At 43.9% G+C, this 21809-nt stretch overlaps 1 long non-coding RNA gene across 4 annotated transcripts in view; it reads right to left on the bottom strand.

Annotated features, from left to right (window-relative positions):
* LOC141100225 (uncharacterized) overlaps positions 1-21809 on the bottom strand; it is a 195271-nt gene that overhangs the window by 26928 nt on the left and 146534 nt on the right. For 3 of the 4 annotated variants that reach the window (XR_012234648.1, XR_012234650.1, XR_012234651.1), the window contains 5 exons: positions 7753-7812; positions 7515-7583; positions 6461-6527; positions 5680-5841; positions 5369-5440 (listed from right to left, as the gene is read on the bottom strand). This is a non-coding gene — a long non-coding RNA (uncharacterized lncRNA). Of the gene's footprint in view, positions 1-5368; positions 5441-5679; positions 5842-6460; positions 6528-7514; positions 7584-7752; positions 7813-21809 lie in introns of those variants that run through there. The other variant, XR_012234649.1, reaches the window with a different exon arrangement.

The following is a 21809-nucleotide window of genomic DNA, read 5'->3' as shown; positions in this document are numbered from 1 at the left end:
ATGCATGTTGCTTGTAGTATGTATGTATGTTGCATGCATGTGGTATATATGTAGTATGTATGTATGTTGCATGTAGCATATATGTAGTATGTATGTAGTATGTATGTTGCATGTAGTATATATGTATTATATATATGTTGCATGCATGTAGCATATATGTAGTATATATGTAGTATGCATGTTGCATGTATGTGGTATATATGTAGTATGTATGTAGTATGTATGTTGCATGTAGTATATATGTATTATATACAACATGCATGCAACATATATATAATACAAATATACTACATGCAATATACATACAACATACATACTACATATATACTACATGCATGCAACATATATAATACATATATACTACATGCAACATACATACTACATACATACTACGTATATACTACATGCATGCAAAATACATACATACTACATATATACCACATGCATGCAACATATATATATATATATGTGTTATATATGTAGTATATATGTATGTTGCATGCATGTAGTATATATGTTGTATATATGTAGCATGCATGTTGCATGCATGTGGTATGCATGTTGCTTGTAGTATGTATGTATGTTGCATGCATGTGGTATATATGTTGTATGTATGTTGCATGTAGTATATATGTAGTATGTATGTAGTATGTATGTTGCATGTAGTATATATGTGGTATATATATAGTATGCATGTTGCATGCATGTGGTATATATGTAGTATATATGTATGTTGCATGCATGTAGTATATATGTGGTATATATAGTATGCATGTTGCATGCATGTGGTATATATATAATATGTATGTTGCATGCATGTAGTATGCATGTTGCATGTAGTATATATGTATGTTGCATGCATGTAGTATATATGTGGTATATATATAGTATGCATGTTGCATGCATGTAGTATATATGTATGTTGCATGCATGTAGTATATATGTAGTATGCATGTTGCATGTAGTATATATATGTTGCATGCATGTAGTATATATGTGGTATATATGTAGCATGCATGTTGCATGCATGTGGTATGCATGTTGCTTGTAGTATATATGTATGTTGCATGCATGTGGTATATACTGTATGTAGTATGTATGTATGTTGCATGTAGTATATATGTAGTATGCATGTAGTATGTATGTTGCATGTAGTATATATGTATTATATATGTTGCATGCATGTAGTATATATGTAGTATGCATGTTGCATGCATGTGGTATATATGTAGTATGTATGTAGTATGTTGCATGTAGTATATATGTGGTATATATGTAGTATGCATGTTGCATGCATCTAGTATATATGTTGTATATATGTATGTATGTTGCATGCATGTAGTATATATGTGGTATATATGTAGTATGCATGTTGCATGCATGTAGTATATATTTAGTATATATGTATGTTGCATGCATGTAGTATGCATGTTGCATGTAGTATGTATGTATGTTGCATGCATGTAGTATGTATGTAGCATGTAGTATGTATGTAGTATGTATTTTTTTTTTTTTACATTCAACACATAGGCCGGATGATGGGACTACTACTGTCCCATCATTGGCTAATGTGTCAATCACCGTCATGGTAGCAGGCATCACCCGATGGGACTTGTAGTCCCATCTGACGATCCTGCACAGACCCCCGCAGCCTGCTCAGACCCCCGGACAGTCGGTATAGACCACCGGCAGGCCAGCACAGCCCCCCGGCAGGCCGGTACAGACCCCTGGCAGGCCAGTACAGACCCCCGGCAGGCCGCTCAGACCCCCGGACAGTCTGTACAGACCACCGGCAGGCCAGCACAGCCCCCCGGCAGGCCGGTACAGACCCACGGCAGTCGGCAAAGACCCCCGGGCAGTCGGCACAGACCCCCGGGCAGTCGGCACAGACCCCCGGGCAGTCGGCACAGACCACCGGCAGGCCGGCACAGCCCCCCGGAAGGCCGGAACAGACCCCCGGGCAGGCCGGTACAGACCCCCGGCAGGCCGGTACAGACCCACGGCAGTCCGCACAGACCCCCGGGCAGTCGGCACAAACCCCCGGGCAGTCGGCACAGACCACCGGCAGGCCGGCACAGCCCCCCGACAGGCCGGTACAGACCCCCGCAGCCTGCACAGACCCCCGGACAGTCGGTACAGACCACCGGCATGCCGGCACAGCCCCCCCGGCAGGCCGGTACAGACCCCCGGGCAGTCGGCACAGCCCCCCGGTATATGTGGTATATATGTAGTATGCATGCATGTAGTATATATGTAGTATGCATGTTGCATGCATGTTGTATATATGCAGTATGTATGTATGTTGCATGCATGTAGTATATATGTTGTATGTAGCATGTAGTATGTATGTAGTATATATGTAGCATGTAGTAGTATGTATGTAGTATGTATGTAGCATGTAGTATGTAGTATGTATTTTTTTTTTTTTACATTCAACACATAGGCCGGATGATGGGACTACTACTGTCCCATCATTGGTTAATGTGTCAATCACCGTCATGGTAGCAGGCATCGCCCGATGGGACTTGTAGTGCCATCGGACGATCCTGCACAGACCCCCGCAGCCTGCTCAGACCCCCGGACAGTCGGTACAGCCCCCCGGCAGGCCAGCACAGCCCCCCGGTAGGCCGGTACAGACCCCCGGCAGTCCAAACAGACCCCCGGGCAGTCGGCAAAGACCCCCGGACAGTCAGCACAGCCCCCCGGCAGGCCGGCACAGCCCCCCGGCAGGCCAGCACAGCTCCCCGGTAGACCGGTACAGACCCCCGGCAGTCCGCACAGACCCACGGGCAGTCGGCACAGACCCCTGGAAGGCCAGCACAGCCCCCCGGTAGGCCGGTACAGACCCCCGGGCAGTCGGCACAGACCCCCAGGCAGTCGGCACAGCCCCCCAGCAGGCCGGCACAGCCCTCCGGCAGGCCAGCACAGCTCCCCGGTAGGCCGGCACAGACCCCCGGCAGTCCGCACAGACCCCCGGGCAGTCGGCACAGACCCCCGGACAGTCGGCACAGCCCCGCGGCAGGCTGGTACAGACCCCCGGCAGTCCGCTCAGACCCCAGGACAGTCGGTACAGACCACCGGCAGGCCGGCACAGCCCCCCGGCAGGCCGGTACAGACCCCCGGCAGTCCGCTCAGACCCCCGGACAGTCGGTACAGACCACCAGCAGGCCGGCACAGGCCCCCGGCAGGCCGGTACAGACCCCCGCAGCCTGCACAGACCCCCGGACAGTCAGTACAGACCACCGGCAGGCTGGCACAGCCCCCCCGGCAGGCCGGTACAGACCCTCGGACAGTCGGCACAGACCCCCGGTATATATGTAGTATGCATGTTGCATGTATGTAGTATATATGTGGTATATATGTAGTATGCATGTTGCATGCATGTGGTATATATGCAGTATGTATGTATGTTGCATGCATGTGGTATATATGCAGTATGTATGTATGTTGCATGTATGTAGCATGTATGTAGCATGTAGTATGTATGTAGTATATATGTTGCATGTATGTAGCTTGTATGTAGTATGTATGTAGCATGTATGTAGCATGTAGTATGTATGTAGCATGTATGTAGCATGTAGTATGTATGTAGCATGTATGTAGTAGGGATTTTTTTTTTTTTTGTACATTCAACACATTAGCCGGATGATGGGACTACTACTGTCCCATCATTGGCTAATGTGTCAATCACCGTCATGGTAGCAGGCATCGCCCGATGGGACTTGTAGTCCCATCGGACGATCCTGCACAGACCCCCGCAGTCTGCTCAGACCCCCGGACCGTCGGTACAGACCACCGGCAGGCCGGCACAGCCCCCCGGCAGTCCGCACAGACACCCGGGCAGTCGGAACAGACCACCCACAGGCCGGCACAGCCCCCCGGCAGTCGGTACAGACCACCCGCAGGCCGGCACAGCCCCCCGGCAGGCCGGTACAGACCCCCGGGCAGTCGGCACAGACCACCGGGAGGCTGGTACAGACACCCAGCAGTCCGCTCAGACCCCTGGGCAGTCGGCACAGACCCCCGGCAGGCCGGTACAGAACCCCGGGCAGTCGGCATAGACCCCCCCCCGGAAGGCCCGAACTGACGGCGCATCATGATGCGCACAGACTGCGCATCATGATGACGTCATTTCGGCAGCCAATCAGAACCACAGCAGTGGCTCTTTGCATTATGGGAACTTCCGATTCCGATATCCGATATTGTAAAAATATCGGTACTCGGTATCGGAATTCCGATACAGCGAATATCGGCCGATACCCGATATTTGCAGTATCGAAATGCTCAACACTACATACAATACATACATATAGACATACAGTACATATAACATAGAGTACATACTCACCGTCACTTGTCACTTTGATCCCCGAAGCCATTGTCGCCTGAGGAATAAATATCAAAATAAAAAAACACCAACATACTTACCCCGATCCGCAGAAGTCCACGAGGGTCCCACGTCGATCTTGCGTGGAGAACAGCAGCATCAGCTGATGCTACCATTCTCTACCAGCTCCAGGAATACAATGACGGAAGGTAGGTATCCTTCCGCACTGTATTCCTCCACCACTGAAAAAAAAAGTCCCTAGTCTCACTTTATGGCAAAAGCTGCGTGGGAACTTTCTCACGCAGCAATGGCATAAAGTGAGCGTCCACGCTGTGCTTCCAAACAGGCACTGACAACAAGAGCTACAGTACTACTGTCCATTGATCGTGGCTCGCTCAGGACAGACACATCTTCAGTGCCTGTTTGCTGGGTTGGTTCCTGGTGAAATGGCTCCATTAAAGGGAATCTGTCACCTCATTTTTGCCCTATAAGATGCGCCCACTGCCATCAGGGGCTTATTATAGCATTCTGTAATGCTGGAGATAAGCCCCCGATGTGACCTGAAAGATAACAAAAATGAGTTAGATTATACTCACCCGGGGGTCCGGTCCGGTCCGGTCTGATGGGTGTCGTGGTCCGGTTCGGCGCCTCCCATCTTCTAGCAATGACGACCTCCTCATTACTTTTGCTGTGTCTCTTGCGCAGGCGTACTATATCTTCCCTATTGAGGGCTGAGTAAAGTACTGCAGTGCGCAGGCGCCAGACCTCTCTGACCTTTCCCGACGCCTGCACAATGCAGTACTCTGCTATGCCCTCAATAGGGAAGATATAGCACGCCTGCGCATGAGCCACGGCAGAAGTAAGGAGATGGACATGATTGCTAGAAGATGGGAGGCGCCGGACCACGACACACATCGGCCTGGACCCCCGGGTGAGTATAATCTAACTTGTTTTTCTTATCTTTCAGGTTACATCGGGGGCTTATATACAGAATTACAGAATGCTATAGAAAAGCCCCTGATGATGTTGGCCGCATCTCATGGGGCAAAAAAGAGGTGACAGATTCCCTTTAGCGCCTCTGGCTCTTGAGGTGCAGCTATACTGCAGACCGTTCTACAAAAAAAAGTAATAATAATATTTAAAAAAAAGTAAATTTAACACACACTTGTTGCACAAAATATTTTCAGCCATATTTTTAACACAACACTAAACACACACTATTACACACTTTTAACACACAATCTTTTCACCCACACATTTTCAACACACAATTTTTTCACACACACACACACACACACACACACACACACACACACACACGTTAGATTATAAGAAGATTACTGTTAACTTACGATTGCTGGGACAATGTTTTCTGAAGAAACATCAATTGCTCGTAGTGAACATAAGGGATGGTCCGTTTACCAGAAGATCCACTTGGGGTGGTAAAGTTTTGCAGGCAGTCACAGACAAATCTGTTAGAGACAGAGAGCGCCAACGGATATGGACTGCATCGGCTACAATAATATAAAAAAAAAATTATTTCTCGCAAACAATATTTCAAGGAACTAACATCAATTTAACTTGCCCATTAATTACCAATTTTTTTTTGGGAGGAGGTCGATTTTTTCGGATAGCGAGTATCCAACTCACAAATTATTTTCTCCCACAATCTCCTGTTTTTAATAAGATCATTACGCGAGCTGTCACTCTGGTCCCATATGGAAGGATTTGCATGCACCAATGCTATCAGAGTCTCATTTTTGATGTACAAGGGCTCTTCATCTACATCAAGGTGTCTTTTTTTGGATGGAAGCTTGGACTATGTAAGCACAATATTTGAAAAACAAATCAGAGTGGATGTTCATATTGTGTTTATATATCTGTTTCAACTATGACATGTCCTTAGACCACTATATGTTCTAACCCCCCTTTTTAACAGCAAAATGTTATTAAAAAAAAATCTGGTTTTAGATTTGTATGGTTTGTTTTTTTTTCTTTACAAAAAGTTTATTTTGGAGGGGTTCTTTGCACTATTTGTTGGTTTGATTTAATATTGTTTTGCTAGAATACTAAATTGGATAAAAAAATAGAAAACATTGTACAAAAATATAGACTTTGTGTGATAATTCTTACCACTGCAACAGTAGGTGATGCAACACACCAAGGCAGGGAGGCAGTTTGGCTCTTTTTTTGTTGGAACCTGCAATTTGAAAAAGATAGAGTTAGGCTGAGTTCACACGTTGCAGTTTTTTTTGCGTTTTCACAGCGGTTTTAAACGTGGGATTTTGCCGTGAAAATGCGAAAAATAAGCATCCCATGCAATCCTATGGGATTCCGCAATGCTGTTCTAATGCTGCGTTTTTTTCCGCGGCGGAATCGCTTCGCAGTAAAAAAACGCAGCATGCTCATTAATTTAGCGAAATCGCGGCGATCCCGCACCCATAGGATTGCATTGTTCCGCTTACATCCCGCATGTGGCTGTGCCCACCATGCGAAAGTAAGCAGAACATTTGCGGATGGTACCCACGGTCCGGAGGAGAGGAGAATGTCCTCCGGGCTCTGGGTACCATATCCCCGTAAAAAATAGAATTAAAATAAAAAATATTGTATTATTCTCACCTTACGGTGTCCCGCGCAGCCCTCCCGCCTCTCTCCACGCTCCCGATCCCAGTAATCCTTTGCGGGAATGACCGTGATGACGTCGAGATCTCGTGGGAGTGCGACATCTCGCGGTCATTCGCGCAAAGGATTACTGGGACCGGGAGCATGGAGAGAGGCGGGAAGGCTGCGCGGAACGCCGGAAGGTGAGAATAACAATATTTTTTATTTTTTTCATTTTTTTTTACATTTTATCTTTTACTACTGATGCTGCATAAGCGGCCTCAGTAGTAAAAAGTTGGTCACATTCGTCAAACACTATGTTTGATGAGTGTGACCAACCTGTCAATCAGTTCTCCAAGCGATGCTACAGTTCGCTTGGAAAATGCTAGTGTACTGCAAGCTAATTACACTTGCAAATCACTAGTTTTTCCGCGGGAAAATAGCGGGAATTTAAAATGCGATTTTCCCACGGAATGGAATTCCGGAATTCTCGCGGTAACTTCTGTGAGAGTTCCGCTACGTGTGCACATAGCCTTATGTTTCATATCGCTATTTATGTTAGGAATGCTACATTTTTTGCATTTACCTTTTTGCTCTGTTTATTAGCTTGTTTTTTGGGGGGTGGCTTGTTTAGCTTCTTTGGCTCTGAAGAATCCTAAAATATTAAACAGACACATAATTACACTAATGTATGCAGAATACCACACTGAGCGGAGCTAGAATGTAAAGAAGGATTTCACATAAAATGCACATGAAACCCCTCAGTACACTAGAGTGCCATTCAACTTTGTTTGTAAATATTTTTCAAAATGACATAACTTTACCGTTTCTGGGGAGGTGGTGGCAGACACGCTGCTGCGGGTAGATCCCTCAGTACCCAACCTCTGTGTACGTACAAAACCATATATTTAGTCCGCATACATTGGCCACTACACAATTTACACACAAAATATGTATATACATATATAAAAATAGTACCTACATTGGCTAGACTACGTTACACAATGCACACGGTGTTGCTTGTTTGCATACTGCAGAGTGTAGGCTCCAAAATGGCTGAAATCAGATTTCCTGTCACATAAGGTGATGATATCATGGGTAACATGACCAAATAGCAAGCCGTCATGAACGCATTCCAACGCAGGGCTAAAATTTGTACAAATTGGTTGAATTGCATCTGCCTGCATTTGCAATAGAGTTCTATAGCATAACGATCGCTTCCGTTCATTGTGCGTTCACCGTACCGGACCCAAAAGCGTGGTAGTCCGTGATGGAAGGTGCGTCACAAGCTAACGGACCATTGCAAACGCATGCCGATTTTGACATGCTCTAGGATCTGTTACACTAATGGAAATCTTTGGGGGCGTTAACATGTCCATTACATTGCGTTAGTGCTGCTTACAAACGGATCCATTAAACAGATTGCCCTAACGCAATGTGAACCTGGCCTAACGGATATGTAATGGTTTACTGTATGTAAACCATGTCTCATATCCTGTCGGGTTTGGTAACGATTTTACAGAAGCTGACAATTCAATTATCACCTATTCTACCTCTGTATGAAATACAAAAGAAAACATATGTACAGTATATATATATATATATATATATATATATATAGTACATATGTTTTCTCGAATATTTGCGGCTATGGACCCATTATATGTCCATTTTGAAAGCCGGAGAGAAAATCTCGCCGTACGGATGTCACACGGATGTCACACTTATACTTTGATGCGAGGAAATCGCATCCTCGCATTGAGCATGGATGACATATGGATCATTGTTCAGGGAACATTTGTGCGATTCTCGTCCGTGAAAAACGGACCGATTTTTTTATACGTCGTGTGTGACTCTAGCCTTCCCTGGATACAGCCAACCTAATATGAAAAAATGTCTCTGCATCCATACATTTACTGCATTACAATTCTCCACTATCGACACTTGTAAAATAAAAGCTAGAGTTAATTCTCAATTTTATCGGTCATTTTTGTTTTTAGCAGCAGTAAATCTATACAAATTACTACTTATGTGCAATTTACAATTTTACTGTTTAAAAAGCGTAATTGGATATAATTTGGGAGTCACAAAAGTTAAACCATTTACCACCTTTAACAAATAAATGATCTTATATTCTTGTTTTTAAATATGCTTCAAATTGCATTTTGCTTACATTAGATTTTTATTTTTCCAATGACATTGTGACATTTCATAATCAATTTACAGCAGCTGCATAAATTAGTTTGTCAGCCAAACCACCTGATTTAATCTAACATCTATCTGCGAAAATTAACTTTAGCATTTAAGACTAAAACAGCCAGGAACATAGGAAGTGCCAAATACATAGTTCCATACTCATGTAAATTAAATAACTGGATACATTTAGGGATTTCAATTTAGTTATCAAAATCAAGGCTATGCAGACTTTTAGTGACCAGAACCAATACATGAAACAATTTATCAAGTTTTCCAATCCCAACATACTCACCTGTTATGATTGGGTCACCGAGGAGGAAAGCAAGACCAAGCTAAGCCACAGAAAACCAGAGAGGTTGGCAACTAAGTGGATTGCAGACCCCTGATCCTATCCACACAACTAGGAGTAGCAATGGAGCATACCTACGATGATTATAGACACCTCAACACAGCCGGAGAACTAAATAAGCCTAAAGCAAGAAAGGGGAAATCTAAACTGCCCCAGAGCAGACCCCAAAGGAATAGATAGCCCCCAAACATATATTGTCGGTGAGACAAGATGAAAACACAAATGCAGGTAGGAAAATAGGCTGAGCAAACAATGGGGCCCAAACTAACTAGACAGGACAGGAAAGGAAAGACACTGTCTGCAATCACGCAAAAAACCCTGCAAAAAATGCCCAACACGTCTGATGTAGAGTTGAGCAAAATGGGTCGGTCATATTCAAAAGTCGCTGACTTTCGCTGAAATTGGGTTTCATGATATGAAACCCGACCATAGCGTGAGGTCGGCCATGAGATCGGCGACCAGAGCGCCAAAGTCGCGTTTCAAAAGATGCTTCCAGCGCCCTTTTTCAGCCAATGATGGAAGACGCACACTGTGGGCAACGCAATGACATAGGCATCGGTCACCACCATCTTTGAGAAGGGCATGCAAGTGATTGGCTGACTTTGTGTGGCGTCACATGGGCTATAAAAGGGCGTGAACGCCGACCGCCATCTTATGGCGATCTTAGCATAGGGAGAGCTGCTGCTGCTGCTGATTCTGTAGGGAGAGCGTTAGGCAGGGAAGAAGAACCAAAAAACTGCTTCTGCTGTTAGCGATTTCCACTTACAACACATCACTTTGTGTGCAGTGACAGTGGAGGCTCTATTTTTGTGCATCAGCTCTGTTGGTTATTAGGCTGCCTTATAAGGCTCCCTGATAGCTGCATTGCTGTTTGCACACTGCTGTGCAAACTGCTTTTTTAAAAGCAAAAATACTTTTCATCCTCTTTTCTGCACAGTTACCTAGGGTTCATTTTTCCACATTTTTGTGTGTGCACTGTGCAGCAGTCCTGCTTATTAGGCTGCCTGCGTCCATACTTGGACTGAGCAGACCAAGAAAAAGTATATGCAACAACTATAGGGATCACCACCAATATTTATAATGCAAAAATATATATTTTATTTAATTCCAGCAACCACTAGATACAAACACATGGTTAAAAACAATTAAAAAGTCTGTGCAAAAACAAACATTAGGCTGGTTTCACATTTGCGTTTTTTAGCGCTGGAAAAAAACGCATATGTGCGCATGCGTTTTTTCCCCTATATTTAACATGGGTGCGCATACCTGCGCGCTGGTAAGCGCATGTATGCGATTTTCATGCGCTGCGTTTTTTTGGGGTGTGCGTTTGTATTTTCCAGACGCAGCATGTTGCATTTTTTGGCCCTGCAAAAAAGCGCATGCGCACATATGCGCACGTTTTGCGCTAAAAATGGCCATTATAGCCTATGGATGCGCATATGTGCCCACTGGCATGCTCATGTATGCGTTTTTTTGCACATGCGTTTTTTTTCCTTAATCATGGAATTTAGGGGTTTGGGTTAGAGTTAGGGTTAGTTAAGGGGGTTTAGGGTTAGGGTTAGGGTCAGGGTCAGGGTTAGGGTTGGGGTTTGGGTCAGGGTTAGGGTTAAGTATGGTTTGGTTAAGGGTTAGGGTCAGGGTTAGGGTTAGGGTTAGGGTCAGGGTTAGGGTTAAGTATGGTTTTGTTAAGGGTTAGGGTCAGGGTTAGGGTTAGGGTTAGTTAGGGTTTAGGGTTTGGGTTAGGGTTAAGTATGATTTGGTTAAGGGTTAGGGTCAGGGTTAGGGTTAGGGTCAGGGTTAGGGTTAGGGTTAGGGTCAGGGTTAGGGTTAGTAAAGTCATGGTTTGGGTTAGTGTGAGGGGCCACCTAATGTTGGAAAAAAACGCAAACGCGGTAAAAACGCACTAAAAACGCATACAAAAGCATTAAAAACGCTGCGTTTTTTTCATGCATGCTCATAAAAATGCTTGAAAAAAACACAGCAGTTGTATGCTTTTGTATGCGTTTTTTCAATGCGTTTTTTTGCGGGAAAAACGCGCTGCAAAAAAAAGCAAGTGTGAAACTAGCCTTAGAAAGTGAACAAAGAAAATTGGGTCATAATTACATATAATTCAATATTTAAGGTTCCAAAACCCCAGACAAAATACAAAAGTGCAAATGCTCATTAATTAATGAAGTCCCACTACATAGAGATATATATTATTATATTACAATATTTCAAGTACTGATACCTGTATGCATGCTGTTTACAAATAAATACTGTCATAGACATACAATATGTGCTAGAAGCATGCGTACACAGGGAACCATCAGCAAATATTATTAATGGTACTTCAAGCTCTATTACCATACACCCTAGGACAGGATAATGGCATTCCAAGAAACGATCAGTAAGTAAGCGTGATTCTTTCCAAAAGTCCTCGATGCGGCTGCAATTCCTCCTAAGCCGTAAGAATTGTCCTTTTGGGATGCCTTTTCGCAGATGGGCTGGGTGAAAACTCGTATAGTGTAGGAAGTTGTTCGTTGCTGCACTCTTCCGATGTAAAGTGGTACTAATCTTGTTTCCATGAGTCATAATCTTCAAATCCAAAAAGTTCACTGAACTAACGGAAGCACAAGAAGTTAAACGAATATTCCAGCAGTTGGCATTAAGTTCCTCAGCAAATGCATCAAATTCCACCATTGACCCTGTCCATAGGATAAGAATATCGTCGATGAAACGATACCACTTGTGCACATGACACTTATAAGCTGCTTGCTTCCGCACATGGGTATCCTCCCACCATCCTATGTATAAGTTTGCATAAGAGGGTGCGCATCTTGCACCCATGGCGGTGCCCAAAACCTGTTTATAGTACACCCTATGAAATATAAAGTAATTCTTTTCAAGTACCACCCTTAACAGGTCCAAAATGAAAGTGTCATGACCCCTGTCTCCCGTTGAGAACATATCCAAAAAATATGCCACAGCTGAAATAACTATATCATGGTTGATGCTGGTATACAAGGCTTCCACATCAAGAGTAGCTAGAATGACATACCCAGGTAGTTCCAACGGTTCCAGACATTGAATCAAATGTGATGAATCACGTATATAGGAGTCCAATCTCTGAACAATAGGCTGCAGAAAAAAGTCCACATAAATGCATGACCTCTCATACAGGCCTCCAATACCCGACACTATTGGTCTCCCTGTTGGTTTGTTTAACGATTTATGTATTTTGGGCACCATATAAAACGTTGGTATTGCGGGGTATTTTACTGTCAGGAAATCCATTTCTTTCTTATCTATTATCCGAATGAATGGGCCCTCAATAACAGTTTATCCATATGAGACTTAAAGATCATTGTGGGATCTGATGGTAAAACCTGATAGTGTTGGCTATTGTTTAGTTGACGTTTTGCCTCATCTATATTCATGTCTTTAGGCCACAGAACTAGATTCCCTCCTTTGTCTGCCTGTTTGATCTCAAAGGTGTCATTATTTTTCAATCCAAATAAAGCCTCTATTTCATCTTTAGAAAGATTATTTTGACCATGCTTATTTACCTCTAATTTTTGAATGTCCATACTAGTTTTTTCAAAAAATATTTGTATGGCCGGGAACAGAGAGAACAATGGACTTGCCTGTGAAAGCAATCTCCCAGTAAATTTTCGCCTACCTTGGCTGGTTTCATTTTCTTCTAGAAGATCGATCAGGTCCCGAAGTGTTTGTCGATCACTATCAGGCACACCATCTATCAAGGAGGGATTATGATATAACATTTTAAAAATCAACTCCCTACAGAAAAGGTAGAGATCTTTGCTCAATTCAAATTTATCCAGGAGATTCATTGGTGAAAATGACAATTAAATAAAATATATATTTTTGCATTATAAATATTGGTGGTGATCCCTATAGTTGTTGCATATACTTTTTCTTGGTCTGCTTCTATATGGTCCTATATGCATTGGGAGATCCCACATACGATATCATTTGAGATGGTGCCCGTTTACCCTATGGTGTTTTCATACTTGGACTGAGAGCATCATTGACAGCATCCTCAAATCTCTAGTGAGATCCAAAATCTCACCAATCCTATAGACACCCTCCACCTTGTCATTCACCATCCAATTTCAGCCTGTTACATTGAGGTGTAATCTCTACTGGGCCTGAGACAATAGTTCAGCGTCCTCAAATCTATAGTGAGATTCAAATTCTCACCAATCCTATAGACACACTCCACCTTGTCATTCACCATCCAATTTCAGCCTGTTAGATTGAGGTGTAATCTCTACTGGGCCTGAGACAATGGTTCAGCGTCCTCAAATCTATAGTGAGATTCAAAATCTCTCCAATCCTATAGACACCCTACACCTTGTCATACACCATCCAATTTCAGTCTGTTACATTGAGGTGTAATCTCTACTGGGCCAGAGACAATAGTTCTGCGTCCTCAAATCTTTAGTGAGATTCAAATTGCCACCAATAGTAGATACACCTTCTACCTTGTTTTACAGTACCATATAGCTGGTGGTATTTTGGGTACATTTTCACATAAATGAGCAAGTATGGTGGAAGACACCATGGAAGTGTGCGGGGGTTGCCAGCTGGTCCCGATGGTGGTGGTGGTGGTGTTGCATCTGTTGGTAGTGGCAAAAGCACAATAGCACCTAAGGCAGGAGGTGTTGAGCCTGCATCATCGTCTGGATCCACAAGGCCTCGAAGGCTCTCTTTTCTGGTAGTAGGTAAACCACTTTTAAAGCTGGAGCTTCAGGAACTCAGGAACAAGTTTTGGCTTACATTGCTGACACAGCCTCCAGCTCTCTTGCCTCCTCTTCTGAAGTTTCAAAAAATAAAAGCACTAAGTCGTCATTGGAGGCTCCTGGTCAGGAACAACACCTTTCCTTGTGTCCTTCACCCCTACCAAAAGTGAAGGTGTGGTAGGCCACACTACCGATTACTCCACGGAGCTCTTTTCACATACCATGCCTGGGTTAGCAAGTCAAATCGTGAATTCCCCAGTCCAAGATGAATCTGACATGGAGTGCACTGATGCACAGTCACTGCTAGATTTTTCTGCTGGTACATTCACTCAGAGCACTACATTGTCCTTGCAGTGTACTGAGCCAAAATCTGACCCTGATGAAACTCAGGTGCCCCTTCCCGCATACTATACCACCTTACACGGTGACACAGAGGAAGGTGCACATGAAATTGAAGAGGAGGTGATGGATGACCCAGTTGTTGACCCAGATTGGTATCCATTGGGGGAAGAGGGTGCCGCTGCCAATAGCTCAGAAGAGGAGGAGGAGGATCCGCAGCAGGCAACGACATCGCAACAGCTGTTATCAGGCATGACCGTAGTAGTCCAAAAACGTGTTGCAAAAACCAAAAGAGTTGCAGGACAGCTTGGCCAGACAGTCAAATTAGCACAGCGTGCAAGGTCTCAAAATGTCTTCCATAGTAGGAAGAGTGCAGTGTGGCACTTTTTTGAACAAAATCCTAATGATCAGGCAAAAGTTATCTGTAAGAAGTGCGCAAAGACCTTTAGCCGAGGGAAAAATCTGAGATATTTGAATACCAGTTGCATGCTTAGACATTTAACCACCATGCACTTGCAAGCGTGGACAGACTGCCAAACCTCACATACCACATGTGCACCAGCTCCGAATGAAAGTAGTCAACAACACTACATCGCTTTCCCCACTGTAAGCCCACTGGTTAGCACACCACCAGCAGCAAATGTTGAAGTGTCATCGCAAGGGCAAAGCAGTCATGGAATCACAATGTTATTGCTACGAAAGACTGAATCTAGGCCATCAGCAACACCACCAACACCATCACCATCACCAACCCTCTCTCATTCCACCATGTCCACCGCTAGTTCCACCATATGCAGCTCTCAAGTCCAGCTCACCCTACCAGAGACTCTGAGTAGGACAAGAAAGTACTCATCCTCTCATCCGCGTACACTGGTTTTGAACGCCCACATTGCCAAACTAATCTCGTTAGAGATGATGCCCTACCGGTTGGTACGATATAGAATCTTATTTCTCATAGTCTGGGAGTCCTCCGTGTGTTTTTTATCAAACTCTGTGCAGGCTTTCACATGTCTTGCATTGAGGAGAGGCGTCTGTCGGACCACTCTGTCATAAAGGCTTGACTGGTGGAGGGCTGCAGTGATAGTTGACTTTGTGGAACTTTCTCTGCATCTGTGGAGCTCAGCCACAGTGATCTTGGGGTTCTTCTTTACCTCTCTCACCAAGGCTCTTCTCCAGTGATTGCTCAGTTTGGCTGGAAGGCCAGGTCTAGGAAGACTTCTGGTGGTCCCAAATTCAGACTGCCAGAAAACAAACAGCAGCTTAAATTAACAGTATTCACACATGCATTGGAGTGCAGAGTATACACTGTGGCTTAAAGGACAGTACTATGGCATATATGGGTGTAGACTACACACAGTAGCTTAAAGGAGAGTACTGCCACAGGCATGGGGGTGCAGAGTGCACACAGCTGCCTAAAGGACAGTACTCCCGCAGGCGAGGGGTGCAGAGTACATACAGCAGATTAAAGGACAGTACTACCACAGATATGGGTGCAGAGTACACACAGCGTTCTTTAGCACAGTAAAAGCACAGTAGTACCACAGATATGGGTTGCAGAGTACACATAGCATTTTTTTGCCACAGTGCGCAGTCAAAATCTGTTCCTCACTCCAGCTGTGTCCTATCCCAACACTAATGAGAGTATAATGGTGGTGGCACTCATGATCCAACCTTTATACGGGCCAGGTCATGTGCTGTGTCCGAAAATCATAGCCATGGCAATACTTGGCATGGCTGTGATGGCTCTGGAAGTGCCCACATTTTAAAAGCCTCTGCTGGTGCTGCAGCCTTTCAACAAGCTTTATTAGACTGGCAAACCCAAGCAAGAAACCGGACATACAGTACAGTTAAAAGTCTGCGTTCGTAGTTTGCTACCAGACACTAGGTGTCTGGTATGAACTCCGAACTTTCTAGTTTGGATTCGCCCATCCCTAGTCAGGAGATTATGTCCAGATAATTTCTGTCTTCCCACCAAATTAATTAGATTTTTTTATATATAGATGTCTTATATTTAAACATTTTGAAAAAAACATGGTCATTTACAATTTTCTACACATCCAAAGAAAATAAATATGGTGTAAAAATTACAAAAAGAAAGTCAAAACAACTTTAACAATGTCATGTCTATTTTATTCTAAGGGTAACCCAAACTTGTGAATACAGCTTTATATTAATGTGAACCTAGCCTTACCAACGTCATAAATAAACCAGACCGCCCAAATAACAGAGAGTACCTATTCTCTAGCACTCAATCCTGTACAGAAGCATTCATGTCTGATCATTATTCTTGGGAACACATCTGAACAATGTAAATTTTCCATCTTGACCCTGAGGCCACTAATTTGGCATCGCTTGACTTTCTATGAATCACTGACACAAAATTGATCTATCATGTTAAAAACATTTGATGTTAAAAAACATTTAATTGTTACTAAAAATGCTTTTTAAAAAATTAGTAAAATATGATGGAACCTTCCTTAGAAAAGAGAAACAAGAATATTAAAAGTAATTGAATTGAATTACATGTCAAATATATTATGCTGCTATAATTCAAGAGCGTAAAAAGAGAACTCTGTCTACGGTTACAATGGAATATTTAGGTGAATTAATTGTATCAAATTATAGCTAATTCATGAACTAAGTAAACTTTTGACTGCTGCTCCCTGGGGTATTACATTTTACATGCCTCCACCCTACAAACCAAATTTAATTTACTTAAAATCATCTATATTTAAACCACACTACATAAATGTACATTGCTACAAAACGATAATACAAAATAATATTCTACCATCTAAATGAACATTTATAAAGAATTGACATAATAAGTTATATGTTTTATAATTTGAATGTAATAAAAAAGTATTTATTGATTTAGTGCTCAGTATTAATAAGTACACTCTTTGAAAATAAAGATTTTAATCAATATATTACTGAACACAAGTATTATTTCCAACATTTTTACACAATTGCGTTTCAAGAACATTTTTTAACCTATAACATGAAAGTAGGTGTTAGGGTTGCGGATCGCACTAAATATAAAATAAAAGAAAGTGCGATCGCAACCCGGGGTCCACCGGGCAGAGATGGTAACCTGCTGCTCAGTAATGGTGCAGTACTAACTGAAAATCGGTGGGTTAGCCACTGACCCGGTGTGTACAGAAGCGAACTCTGTTACTTCACAGAGACGCTGGAGCAAATACCAGAGCCTGTTAACCTTCACAGGATTCGGCAGGAGGAGCACTACTAAATTTTCACAGGACCCAGCCCCAGAGACAAGGGATAGGGTCCCTCTAGACCACCAGTGCTCGGCGCCGTGGCTGCGGTGCCAGCAGAAAAGAAACACAAATATACAGATAGTGCACAAGTGTGCACAGCGCCACTCAGGCATGCGCCACTAATCGCCCAGGATTGGGCTAACCAGTGCACAACTTGCGCTCGGTACTGCACAGGCGGATGCTACGACTTGGCGCAGTATGGTAGTGCCACGTACAGGACGACCCCACCGGACGCTAGTGTGTGCTGATACTTAGGAGCACAATGGAGAGAGCATGGCCACCCATTGGTGCTGACTAACTCTAAACCAGTGGTTCCCAAACTCCAGTCCTCGCGGACCCCAACAGGTCATGTTTTCCGGATCTCCATAGTGATACAAATGTGAGAGAATTCCTGATGCCTTGATGACACTTCATCACCTGTGAAATACTAAGGAAATCCTGAAAACATGACCTGTTGGGGTCCGCAAGGACAGGAGTTTGGGACCCACTTCTCTAAACCCTATAACAAGCACAACCAGAGGGAGGGAGTCATAAAGAGTCAGTCAACAGTCTCATGCATCCATCATCACACATACCACCGACAATATAAGTCTATATTAGCGCATGGCCGAGCGGCCATGTGAGTCTTTTATAGTGGTGACCTTCCGGGACCTTTCCCTTGGTCCAATCAGAAAAGGCACGGGACCTGAACATGTGACCCCTGAACTCCAATGGGAGGTTGAGCCAAGGGCATGCTCAGTGGAGCGAAATAGGGACTTAGGCCCAGGAGCTGCTTGCCGCTGACTAGTGCAAACTGCTATAGCTGAACCAGGGATGGCAGCAGCAACCAACCCGATAGCATTAGCTTGAGCAAGGCGCTGGGAATGACGCCTTTGCTGAGCAGGCTCCATTGTGGCCGGGATTCCTCCTGTGCAGAGGGAGAAACCTGACGCCTAACAGTAAGGATAATAAAATAACTTTCATTACCAAATCTTCAGTTTTAGTCAAATTAGTAAATATAAAAATGAATTCATCCATCATAAAAAAACTACTACATTTTGTATGACCACCATGACTTAAGGAAAACACCAAGTCTTATACTGTAGGTAGGAAACGAACAAGTTAGAGACTTATTGCAACATCAATCTTTTTCCAAAAGGTCATGTTTTCAGGATTTTCATAGTGTTACAATCATCTGTTGCATTTCTGAAGAACTAGGAGAAAGTGATTCAGTGAACAAATAGGTCTCCTGAACTGAACCCAATCAAACATTTATGTGGACTTCTAAAAAGACAATCACTCTCCACCTTGCATCCAGGCTCAAAAAGTGGTCATGTTGCAATATGTCAACAACTATTTCATGCCATGACTAGAAGACTTGATGCCATCCTCAGAAATCCTAGAGGTCATGCAAAACACTGGATGTAGTTTTAGATGTAAAGTGTTTTAATTTTTGCATCATATAAACTGAGTAAAATAGAACATTTTGAAATGAAAGTTATATTTTTAAACTTATCTTCATGTTGTGGGCTAAAAGAATGTTCCATGAAAATCAGTCTTGTCAAATTTCAAGAAATTGGTGTATAGCGTGAGATATTAATTAAGGCTGGTTTCACATTTGCGTTAAAACAACGCTGCGCCCTGCGTCGTTAAGCCCCGCCCCGAGCCGGCTCCCTGCCCACCCCATCCGGGATCACCGCCTACTTTCGCATTTGCACACATGCGATCGGCGCACCCGATCTTTAGCATAGGGTGCGCAGATCATGCGCTGCCAGTGTGAAAGTAGCGTGCTGCGCACTCTTGACGGTGCGCCGTGCGCGCCGAAATGCAGCATGTTGCATTTCGGCGCGCACGGCGCACCGTCAAAAGTGTGCAGCACGCTACTTTCACACTGGCAGCGCATGATCTGCGCACCCTATGCTAAAGATAGGGTGCGCCGATCGCATGCGTGCAAATGCGAAAGTAGGCGGTGATCCCGGATGGGGCGGGCAGGGAGCCGGCTCGGGGCGGGGCTTAATGACGCAGGGCGCAGCGTTGTTTTAACGCAAATGTGAAACCAGCCTTAGATCTTCCATTTCAAAGAGGTGCCAAAATTTACACATGACTCTGTATATGTGTGTATATATATATATATATATATACATATATATATAATATAAAAAGCTCAAAGTGTGTATGTATGTATGTATGTATGTATGTATGTTTTTGTGTATGTCCGGGATAGGCATCTGCACCGCCGCAGCTACAGCCACAAAATTTGGCACAGTCGCACGTCTGGACCCCGAGAGTGACCTAAGCTGTGTTGTGAGGAGAAATTTTAACCCCGAGCGTTCCAATTCACCAAACAAATTTGCCTCAATCTACATACTGGGGAAAAAGTGTGTGCGTGTCAAGCCCTGCCCCTCATTATGATGTCACAATGGTTGCCATGGTGACGCTGATGTCATCATAGGTTGCAAGCCCTGCCGCCGCTCATTATGATGTCATAATGGTTGACTATGGGATGGAGGATGTGTGATGGGTATATGGGCACTGCACTATGGGATGGAGGATATGTATGACGGGTTTATGGACACGGAACTATTAGATAGCGGATATGTATGATGGGTATATGGGCACGGGACTATGGGATGGAGGATATGTATGTTAGGTATATGGGCATGGGAATATGAGATGAAGGATGTGTGATGGGTATATGGGCACTCAACTATGGGATGGCGAATATGAATGATGGGTATATGGGCATGGAACTATGTGATGGAGAATATGTATGATGGGTATATGGGCATGGGACTATGGGATGGAGAATATGTATGATGGGATTATGGGATGGAGAATATGTATGATGGGTATATGGGCATGGGACTATGGGATGGAGGATATGTATGATGGGTATATGGGCACGGGCCTATGGGATGGTGGATATGTATGATGGGTATATGGGCACGGGACTAGAGTTGAGCGAAACGGGTCAAAAAATTTCAAAAGTCGCCGACTTTTAGTAAAGTCGGGTTTCATGAAACGACACCCGACCCTAGGGCCAAAGTCGCGTTTCAAAAGTTTGTTTTCCGCCCTTTTTCAGCCAATCAGGATCCACGGACACTGTGGGCAACGTGATGACATAGGCAGGGGTCACCACCATCTTTGAGAAGGGCATGCAAGTGATTGGCTTGCTTTGGGGGGGCGTCACAGGGGGTATAAAAGGGCGTGCACGCCGACCGCCATGTTACTCATGCTGATCTCAGAATAGGGAGAGCTGCTGCTGCTGATAATTCTGTAGGGAGAGCGTTAGGCAGGGAAGAAGACACCAAAAACTGCTTCTGCTGCTAGTGATTTTGCCTGTACAACACACCAGTCACTGTGTGTGCAGTGCAAGTGGAGGCTATATTTTGCTGGATCAGCTGTGTTGGTTGTTAGGCTCCCTTATAAGGCTTCCTGATAGCTGCATTGCTGTTCTCCCACTGCTCTACAAACTGCTTTTCTAATAGCAATCCAAATTTTTTTTTTTTGTCCTGGTAAGGTACCATACAGCGGTGTACGGTCCTCACACAGTACATTGTAACGGCTGTTATCACGGCCACAGTGAAGCTATCTGTGTGTGACTCTGTAAGAATAAGTCGAGGACATGTTCCGTTCTTACAGACCTCCACCTTCTAGTTTTGTCTGCTTTTCAAACAGTTAAGTATATTTGCTGTTTGATCACATTCAAAACTATAGAGAGACAGCGTGTGTCAGTCCGTATACTTAAAAAACACGGAGCTTGACAATTTTACGGACACCGGCCAGCAGTGTACGTGCACGCTCCTCTCTCAGTACAGTGTAACGGCTGTTATCACGGCCACAGTGAAGCTATCTGTGTGTGACTCTGTAAGAATAAGTCAAGGACATGTTCCGTTCTTACAGACCTCCACCTTCTAGTTTTGTCTGCTTTTCAAACAGTTAAGTATATTTGCTGTTTGATCACATTCAAAACTATAGAGAGACAGCGTGTGTCA

Source organism: Dendrobates tinctorius, unplaced genomic scaffold, assembly GCF_039654945.1.
Source record: "Dendrobates tinctorius isolate UK_male_01 unplaced genomic scaffold, ASM3965494v1 ptg000103l, whole genome shotgun sequence".
Taxonomy (NCBI): domain Eukaryota; kingdom Metazoa; phylum Chordata; class Amphibia; order Anura; family Dendrobatidae; genus Dendrobates; species Dendrobates tinctorius.
This window is presented reverse-complemented; position numbering and strand designations above follow the sequence as displayed.